This window comes from Carettochelys insculpta, chromosome 2, assembly GCF_033958435.1.
Source record: "Carettochelys insculpta isolate YL-2023 chromosome 2, ASM3395843v1, whole genome shotgun sequence".
NCBI lineage: Eukaryota > Metazoa > Chordata > Testudines > Carettochelyidae > Carettochelys > Carettochelys insculpta.
The window spans coordinates 113741858-113753045 of record NC_134138.1 but is presented as its reverse complement, the minus strand read 5'-3'; positions in this window follow the sequence as shown (position 1 = coordinate 113753045).

Below are 11188 nucleotides of genomic sequence, written 5' to 3'. Positions count from 1 at the left end.
TAGGGCTAAATTAGAGCTAAATACCAGCACAGAACACTGAGAGCCAGGACTGGAAATAAACTTTATGGGACCATGGGAAATTTGGCCACACCCATGATAAGTGGTTGTCAGGGTAACTAAAACTATGCTGGAATAGGGATGTTGTAGGATGAGAGAGGTTCAACTCGTTCTTTGAAGTGGAATAAGGAACTTTTACTGCCCCGTAACAGTCACATGTTACTTTATGCATCACAAGGACAATTCCCCCACCTTTGATATGCTCAGGAATATCAAGGGTGGGGAAATTGTTCTTGCAAGGTGTAAGATAATTGAGATGTCTGTTAAGCCCTAGGTTAAATGTGATTTCTGCTAAGTTCCACAACGATGCATTCATTACTAGATGAAAGTGCCAAGGAACCAGTGATATGGTGGTGTCATCAATGCACCCCAGAACTCTAGAACAGTGTTTCTTAAATTATGTTCTGCCTAACACTGGGTGTTCCTCGAACAACTCACAGGTGTGCAAGGAGTGTCTGACAGTTTTTTAATATCATGCACTGATGATATATTTTCTTTTCCTATTATTAAAACCATATACACTGTAACTTCTTCATTGCTATGATCCCTGAATAAATTACCATTGTGGTTATCCTATATGTGTTGCTGTTTGGTTGGTGGTTGTTGTTTTGGTCTGACAATTTTTTTTGAAGACAGTATTGTTTGGTGTTTTGTGGTCTCAAAAATGTTTAAGAAACATTGCCTTAGAGCACCTGCTACTTTTGTGGAACTTTGTTTTTAGGGAAAAAGCTAGCATCTAAAATGATCCAAAGAGTGCTCTCTCCATTAGCTAAAATATTAGGCAGATTCAGAGGCGCATCTTTTCTGTAGTAAGAGAGTTGAGAAGGCTTTATTAGGTGACCTCTCTCTTCAGGACTATTCATATTCCTTGAAGGTATCAGCAATCGCGTTTCTCTCTCTCTAAGGTCTGAAAAACTCTTGATATATGACTGTGCCATAGCACAAATTACAGTCTTACCCAAACCCGTATTGCTATTCTCCTTCACTGAAGCCCTGAATCAGATCAATGTCTCACACGTACACCTCGGGCCTGCTGCGATAATAGTCTTGAAATTCTCTTCTTTCTAGTGTTCGTTAATCCCAATTGCCTAATATGGGCATCATCCATACTGTGGGGGCCTTACTAACAAAAGCGATATGGAACTGAAGAGGCACATGTGCATTCCATGCTTCATGCATTAATATGGTCATTTCTAACTAGGTACTTATGATGACAGATATACAAATCTTACAGCAAAACCCACTTCTCGATCCATTATAGGTCCCACTGCCATTTGGAATATTCTACTTCAACAGCTTGTGCTGGGGAAGCAATCCGCTATTGATAAGCGTTGCTTTGTGCTACTTATGCATGCCATTTGAATACATACTTGCTGCTCCATCTCCAAAGCAGAATTTTCTTCTGTGCTGGGCAATTTCCATACCGTCGAGTGCTTTTCTGGTCTATTTTAACTTCTCAGCTTGCTTACTGAATTTTAAAAACGCAGAAGTGAAGGCAATGCAAAGAATAGAAACTTCCAGAAAAGATAATTACACAGTAGGGATGACAAAAAGAATCAACTCTTAAAAAATGCTATCAGGGCTCCATGGAATCAAGCTGACAGATCAGTTTAGGTATTGCACAAAATACAGTTGTCGAGAAACTAGCTTGCAGTAGTTTCAATAGCTGCATACCGCACAGCCATGGTTCAGGAATGCATTCGGAATTTAGCCATTTATCAGGACGGCAGCTCAAGCCAGAATTAAAAAGGATGTTAGGTGAGTGACCTTTTATTGTCCAGCTAGCACAAAGTTACTGCGCAAGTGGCTGCCCGGGGCACAGGCATAGCTTGCATGGGAGTGTGCGTGTGACAAATTCCATGCCTACCCTGGGATTCCCTTGTGAGCAAATAGAGAAAGAGAATCGGTGCATTCAAGGACAGAGGGAGACAGCGTACAGACAAGCTCAGCTTTTTCTTTTCCACTTGTCATTCAGTGTCAAGGAAGAGAGAGTTTTATTGTGGAATGCTGCAGAAAGAGGAGAAGAGACAATTAAGTGATGATAAAGTGTGTTCACCCAAGCACAGGTTGAGCCCTATAAAGGCAAAACTACATCCATTTAATTAAAACTAGCGAACTTAAAAGCCATTTATGACACACATTAAATACTTTGGTCCAAAAGGGCCATATATTTCCACGGTGATAGATATAAGCAGAAAATGTAAAAAGTTTACCTAACGTCTCACCGAAGTCTGTGCCAGCAGTGTGAGTCCTTGGCCTGACAGTGACTGATGCCTACAGGCTGCTGACAGATGATGGATAATTTTTATTTAGGCATGTGCAGCTTGTCTCCTGTGGGAGCATGCAACCGACCAAAATCTGGGAAGCGAAGTAGACAAACATTCTTGGCAACTTAGTGGTGCCGATCCGACCATTCAAGGGAAATGATGTAGGCTTGGCCCTTCTCAGCATCATGACTTTTGCTAATATTGCTTCATCTCTCCTGCAAGCACATTGGCCTACATCCATAAAGGAACTTCAGTGCTGCAATGATTGAGGTGCCTGGAAAAAATCAAAGGAACAATGTTGCGACCTACAAAGCCAAGCTTAGCTCCTCAGTTCCCCATACAACAAATGAAGAGAGACAGGCCTGGGCAACGTGTATAATAGGCCAGGGAAGCTCTGCCTCCCTCTGGTGCTGCTACAGTCACCAGACCCAGCATTGTGAGGTTTGGTGTGTGTGTGGCGGAGGGGAGATAGTTTTTGATTTATTCTGCTCCATGCACTTTCTGGGGAGGCTGGGGCGGCAGCCTGTCTTGTTTAGCTCTTGGGCTCATCAGTCAGAGGTGCCTCAGTAGTTTTGTGGATGAGAGCCACTGTCACTCATTTTTCCAAGAATGAACCTTTTTGAATACTCTAAAGAAGACTATCCCCTATTCAAAAACAAAAAACAAACAAAAAAAAAAAAACCAACACAAAAATACCCCAACCAAACAAAAAAAAAAAAAGAGTTTAAAACAAAGTGATAACTCTCCTGTAGAATTCTGCATGACGGCTAAGGATAGAAAAGCTCTGCTAAAGTTACAGGATTTTGCAGTAATTTCTCTACATCCCTAGTGATCACATAAAGTTCATCTCTTCATATACACACATATATATATATATATATATATATATATATATATACACACACACACACACAAAACTGTGATCTATAGGGTTCATTTTATTGGTGCAGGATATAATGGGATGACATACTTTACAAACCCATGCAAAAATGGTCTATAGAAAAAAAATTAAATACTTGAGAGTAACTGCAATATGGTCCTCAAAGACAGATAATAATGGAAAGGGACTCATCAGACATTTCTTTTGTATTGTCTTTGCCCACCTTATGAACTGAGAGAGGCAAGGGCAGTCAGGCTATATCTACATGGTGAAATAGCAATGTCGTGTTTCCCCCCCTCCCGTGTATGAAATAACGCTGCCATTTCACACATGGTATTCCATTTCTAGTACTGCTCGTTGTACAAGGGGTAACAGAGCTTTTGGAATAGCTGCTTATTCTGAACTTTGGTGCCATTTCGACAGCACCAAATTCAGGATAATGAATTTTGAAATAATCTACACAATCTGCGTAGCAAAAAACCCGCATACATTGTTTTGAAAACAATTTGCTGTGTAGACGTGGCCTCACTGAACAACCAGATGCCTGGAGAAGGGCTTACACCTTGCTATACTCCTTAGGGGACTTTTCTGCTTCTTAAACAGAGGCCCTTGACAGCTTCTAGACATAGATGGCTGGGTTGCAAAGGTGTCACCAAAATGCACTCTCTGGCCAGGCAGTTTGATGGCAGCTTGCCAGTCTGCAGCCTTCAGATCCCACACAACTGTCTAACTGTGCTACATTCTCAGGACTAAATTGTAATATGTTTATAATCTACTGAATGAAGAGCTCCTCCTTGTGAGGAAACAATCAGAACAGAGAGTGGGAAGAACAATGGTCTCATCACGGTAGGAACATTTTCTGTCATCGCTGGCTGGCTGGCTGAGAGACTGCATTGTATCTTGGCACAAACTGTGCTAGCCTCATTAATACAGCAGCACACTCTATCTGGGCATAAAAGTTACAGGCTTGAGACAAGTACAACTGATACAGAATGAAGCACTGCATATCCTCAGCAACATTAATGCAAGCACCTCAGACCCGTCTTCTGTTCCCTACACATGGGTCCTGTCAAATATTAACTTTAACTGTAGCACTAGGGAACAGTCTTTTAGACTGGCAATAGGACAGTACAGAGGCCTGTGTAGAAAGGGTGAATAAAAACCTCTTCTGATGTAAAATGTAAATGTCTCTGCTCACACAAATGGCTAGCAGGAAATCTAGAAATAACTGATGGGATTCTGATGTACACAGTAGGTGCTATTCCTATATGGATTATGCCTCTCTCAGAAGAGAGCTTACCTTCTCTAGTCATGATGCCCTCAGGGAGAATATCTGAGAACTGAAAATACCCTTCAATGATTTTCTCAGTTAGGATGGAGAAGATCTTCAGGAATATGTCCAGGCTTGTCTTATTTCTTCCCTGGATTATCCCACATAAGGAGAGCTTGGAAGTCCTTGGCATGCCTTAGAGACTGATTGTCTAAGAACCAAGCAATTACCTGAGGGAAACACATTTTTGTTAGTAATTATTGATCCTTTAAATAAATTTGGTGGAAACTTTCCTTCTGTAGACCCAAATAGTATTAGCCATGGCTAAAGTCTTGGTAGCCCACGTGTTCCTGATGGAAACTACTGAGGTAGGTGGATCAAACCAGGGGATCCTTCCTTCACCAGAGATGATTTAAAATCCTGTACAGCTCTCTTGGGACCCTTCACGTTCCACAGCATCCAAAGGCATCTGGGCCAAGGAAACAAATTACACCACAATAATGTTGAGGAAATTAGTGGGGCCAAATGGGGAAAAATAGCATGTGATGTTATTCTAATTATTCTGATGGGTTTGTAAGCTACTTCAGCAGCCATTGCTCCCATTTGAAGCTGTGACAAGTACTGAAATGAGGCTTCCTGAACAGTGAACATGGCAAGCAAATCCAAATCAAATTGAAGGAGTGAACTGGATACTTACCAGCAATAACTGTGGGACCACATACATCAGAGGCATTTTTAAATTGCAGTCAGATTGGGGAACGCCCATACCTATTTTGATATGGGGCACACATTTGGTAAGTCTGTACCAGGATATGCTATTGGCATAGGCTAAACCACCATGCAACTTATGTCCTCACTATGTGTTGATAAATTGAGTTCCTCTGTGTATGAGATTGAGATCTAAAGAAGAAAGAAGCAGGTAGGCAGAGTATACCACAGAAATCAACTATATTTGTAGCAGAAAGAATTCTTTGCAAGCACTACAAAGAGTTGGTGCCCAACCGTCAGGGAGCATCCAGACACTGTTCAAACTGCTGCAACAGCTGGAGCTCTGCCTCTTTCTGACGAATAATGTTAACTTACAACCTCCAGTTTCCGAAACTGAACTGCAGCTGGAGAAGGCAAAAGAACATTGCTCTTGGACTTTAGACAGATTTTCAGAAGCAGCCTAAATAGGAATACTTGTGCAGACTATTGTTTCCACAGTTTGATGTAGAAAATATCCTGCTGCTTTGAGATCAGAATAATTACATTATGATGCAATGCTTGGATGAAAATACAGAAGACCTAAATGACATGTTCTAACCCAAGTTTGAAAGGGTGTTCCCTTGCCTACTTGGACTAGGAGAACATTTTGGTTAATCATCACCAATGTTGTATATTGTGTAGATATTGTGTTGATGTAAAATTGGGATTGGATAGATCTGAACGATTTGTCAGGCAAAGAGATATGTACTAGTAAATCTTTTATGGAATTCTGAAAATAAAAACAATAGATTGCATTTGGAAACCCTTGGTGTAGAATAATTCCCGCTTTACCTTTGTTTGCTATCGTGCATCAAAAGGTGGGCAATATGTAGAAAATAACAGCAAGAATTGGAGAAAGCCTTTGTTTCCATTATTTTATAATGGAAAGAACAGAACTGCCTTTTATAGACTGGAAAATCGTCTTCACTGTTTTCAGCTCTGTTAAGGGAGGTGGTTGCAAGACTTGTGTGTTCAGGTAATGGTGTAAGTTCTGCCTAATGGCATTTTGTCTAGTAGTTGGAAGAATTGAATGCAGTGCAAATTCTGTCTAAATGTGGAATGACAATCTTTCATCCAATAGACCTCAAAGAATGAGACTTGTAGTCATACTAGGCCTTTTGATCCCATCAAAATTATATGTGATTTTTGGTAAAGCTCAAACTGCCTTTAGCCAAATATGACCATAATAAAGAAAAAAATGTCAAAATGTCTGCAAGTAGACAAAGGTCCAAATAATGGCCTTATATCACTTACTGATTAATCAGCCTCAATTTAACCACATTCCAGTGAGTATAAGCTTTCTTACTGGAATATGAAGGAATTTTCCTTTTGCAAGAATACCAAAGTAGCCTCATTTTTTTTTTTTGGTACTGCTTGGGGATAATTTATTAGCAATGAGTTGAAGATATGTTCCAGTTTGGGACTTGACCACACTCATCATCTCTAGTCTCCTAGAAAATGAGAGGAATTAAATACCTTGGGAAGAACAGGATCTTGTTTCAGGTTTGTGTAAACCAAGAATGTCTAGTTGGAATCATGAGGATGTGGACAGAATTAAAGAAAGAAACAAAAAATGTTAATTATGCATTGCAACAAGAAAGCAACAAAGTACTTAACCCACTCTTATGGCATATAGTTTGGTTGGCTCAAAAAGACGGATTTACAGTGTTTAGTTTGTGTGAAATTGCTACATGGTTAAATTAATGAAACCCAGATAAACATTAAGGAATTAATTGCAGTCCACGATGATCAGACCAAGAAATTACATGAGAAAAGAAATAATTTGTTCCACATATGAAGTATACATCATAGACATAACGACTCAGACATTACCAAACATGGAACTGGGAAAAGTACTTAATCTGGTTAAAGATAAACAATTGTTGAATTAGTGTGGGCCTAACTGCATTTATAAATATGAAGGAAAAAAGTCTGGATAACTGCAAGATGAGGCAGATGTCATACTGCTTTCACTCTGGTGGCCTCCACTGCCCAGGTTTTCAGACTTCATGAACCAGAGCCAGAAGCTCTGGTGCCTTTCAGATCCATTTATTTGAGTCCCAATCTTCTGTCACTCTGAACACCTCAGCCTGAGAACATGGAAATGGACGGGAGATGCAACAGAGCGGAAGGCTGATGGAAAAGTGTAATGCAAGGCATTGTAAATTACCCACAACACACATCTGTATCTCTGTGATATTTGCTTTTCAGGGCACAGCAAAGGAGTATCAGCATCCGTTCCTGTTCTCTGCAAGATACGCTGGACTTCCTAAGAGCTTCAAAAAGTGCCTGCAGGTCATGGACGTCACAGGCCACTCACTAGCACTATGTACTGCCCATGTGAGCAAGGTGGGTATTGCTCAATTTCTCTCTTTTGGGTATACCTGCCACCTGACAGTCTCAGAGGAATGTCATGTCTCTGGTCAGTCAACAACTCCTCTTAGGAAGGCAGGAGGCTACTGATCTAAGCATCTGATGCTTTTCACTATTGTGTGGTACCCAGATGGTCTATTTTTCTCCTTTAGCCAGCGGTGTGCTTCTACAGACTCCAGTACCAAAAAAAAAAAAAAAAAAATCACATACTTTAAAATCATTTCCCCTTTATAACACTATACATTTGTTTAATGCAGCTGTTTGCACAAAGAAAGCACTGTGAACTGATAGGCGACTGCTTCAGAACACTGCCATTCAGTCCAGAGCTTGTCCAGAATTCTGTGAGAAGTGAGTTTGCTCACCCGGTGCTTTCTGGACTCTCTCTCCTCAGTGAAGCCCCAAATAGCTCAACAGGCATCTGAGTCTTGCCGCAGTTCCCAGCCTTTATCTTTAAATTATGTGCTCCCAATTAATTACATCGAGATAAGAAACAGAACCCAACTGAACTCTCTAGGTTTGAGCCTCTGGGGCAGTTACAGATCATTTAATTTAGTGGAGGGCTGTGAATGACACAATGAGTAACAGAGTTAAAGACTTTATTTAAAAGAAAATAGTTAAAGCAAATGGGCATAACAACATATCCACACACTTCATTTAAGCTCACATTCCAAGATGAACTGGAGCATCCACGCATGGTCACTCCCTGCAGGAGAATGGGGGGTAAAAATCATACCACTAACAGTACCTGGATGGTGGAGTACACCAGTGTTCCCTGTAATCTGAGTGCTTGGGAAACAGCCCGGAAGAGATTAAGGTGCTGCTCAGCTGATTAGCAGAGTGCCCATAGCATCCACAGCTCGCAGTACCTATTTCCCCATATGCCTGAGTGCACATAATGATATTTGTGCTGTCCATGAATGGAGAAAGTTAGAAGGAACCCTGGAGTCTGCTAATCCAAAGTTAGTGAACCACCTTTTTCATAACCTATTATAAACCACCCCTTAATTAATTAACCCTACCCTTTACTCTCTCTCTCTCTGTATATATATTTTTGCTACCATATTTAATCTTCCATACTGTAAAACCCCTTATCGTCTATTTCTTTCTCCATTAACATCAAAACTCATTGTAATTACAATTTATGTCAACAAAAATTCTGTGGGTACCAGTATTCCAAAACATCCAAACATTCCCCTACAAGACCCCTTTAACATAAAAAGCATACTTACTACAAGACCCAAGGTTATGCCTTGTGTTATTTCTATTAATATCTTAGTCACTCATGCTAATATTCTGAGCTTTAGCTAACATGAACTCTAATCTTTAGGTGTACATGCTTGTTCCTTCTTGTACTTCACCACATTTTCAATTAGCATAAGTAAGCACTATGACACAGGCTGCAGTTAAAAGGAACCCAATGGCCATCTGCACTGATAATGACCGAAAGATTTGGGTCATATGAACAGGAGTCGGTTAAAGCGTATGATAACCAAGACTAATGGAAAAAGGAGAATAAGACTTAGCAGGAAACAATTTCCTCAAGAGACAAGAATGCGTACAGCATGGCAGGAGGCCAAAGAATGGGATAAGCCCGAGAAAGATGATCGAGGTAAGCCATGAAGTGACTCAGTAGGTGGAGAATGGAAAGGGTTTGAATAAATGAGGAAGACAAGTTACAGGAGACTATCCGGAGTGGACAGAGAATTGAAATCATGCACTTTATGTGCACAAGAATCTACACAGGTCTATGCATGGGCTTTCAGTTTTCTCACTGAAATACTGGAGAGCAATTAAATATAATGTACTTTACGTATTTATTTTACCTGTGTTAGCTACAAGTAACTATTTCTGTATTTAAAATTCTGCTTTATAGTATTTCTGCTTCAGGAATGTTATAAAAATAAATGTATTATAACATAAATAAATAAATATTTATACATTTTTCTACTAGATAAGCATAAATTAATAGTTTATGGACAGGCAGAGTTGCTAAAAAGGAAACTGGAGATTATTCAGCTTCTGTCGGTTGTTACCATGTTGCAATGACCACAAAACCTGCTAGCAGAAGTATCTGTATACCTCAAACTTTTCATCTCAGTCTTCTACCATTGATTAAAAACCCTTCCAGTTACTTCTGAATGGATGACTGCATGGGCATCACTTGATATCAGCTTCATTATAATACCAGAAGTATCATAAGGCATCCACTCAAAAATATGAAGACATGTCACAGTTCTATTAAAATAGGAATTGTTTTTAAGTATTGCTTGAAAAAAGGAGGAAATATTGAATGCAGCTACAGATCTTAGAATGAAAAAAATTGTTCTTTTTTCTCTTTCTTGCAAAGTTGTTAGAATTCAAGAAAGCTGTCTCCTCAGGAGAATTACAGAAGTGACATTGCTCAAATTGAGAGCTTAATAGGGCAGCATATAGTGTATCCTTGTTCTGTGGCCGTTTCCATGCCTGATACCACTAGCCAAAGCCGCACTGCACGGTCAGTTAAACTCAGATAATCTAAGTGTGATTCTGCTTTTTTACATTAGCACTAAGAGTACCCTTCTGGCAGCAGGCTATTGTTGAGGCTCTAATGCACAGAAGTAGGTCAAGCAGATGGCTTGTTTTTTCTAAATAAAATTGGCTCTTTGGATGTAAAATTACATTTACCATAATAAGCCAAGGCACATATGTCATTTTAATAGGTATTTTAGAAGCCATTTTATAAAGGACATTGGTAACCTGTGTAGATTACTTCTTGTAACTTGAAAAAAGGCAGAAGTTAGTTGTAGCAAATGACAGTTTCATACATCTATTGTCTTTATAATGGCAGTTTAATAAGAACATTTTATTTGTGGCCTCCTGAAAGTTCAGTTACTATCACAAAAGATATTTGGTGTCAGGCTTACAAGAAACACCTCTTGGAATGAAAGTGACATTCTGCTTTCAGACAAAATGCATGATTAATCTCTCCTGAATTGCTCAGATAGGCCATTGATTGGTATGTTCTGAAAACCCGCTGGTAGCTCCACGTACTGAAATGTATTTATGCTATTATAGCTATCTGAACACATCATGCCAAAGAACAAAATATTCTGTGAAATACCTCTAGCCTTTTTGTAATTTGCAGGACTGTCTGGCTTTGACTTCATTTGCGTTCCATGGATCTGACTTCCCTGGCACTGGCGTCCAGGCATGTATTTGGTATGAGATATTTTGTAGTGCTAGCTCTAGGCTCTTCCAAATCCTGTATCCTACTATAGAAGCTGATGTTACCATGGATGTAATTTTTACTCTTTGATGGAGATTCCTGTTTCAATGTTTGCATGGGACTCCCTGTGATCTTGAGCCTGACTGAAGCTTGATCATTTATAACATCCTTGCTTAGACACTCACTACTGGTAAATCCTTAAGTGGTGATCATCAACAAAACAAGGAAGGGGAGGAGAAAATCTCTTTTTCGGTTCTTTATATTATTCCTCAATCCAAAAAGCTTTTCAAACTTAACAGGAATCATTCCACCCACCAATGGAATGCAGTAACCTTGAAGTCAAATTCAACATCCACATAGCAGCTTTCAACCATATGACATAACATTGC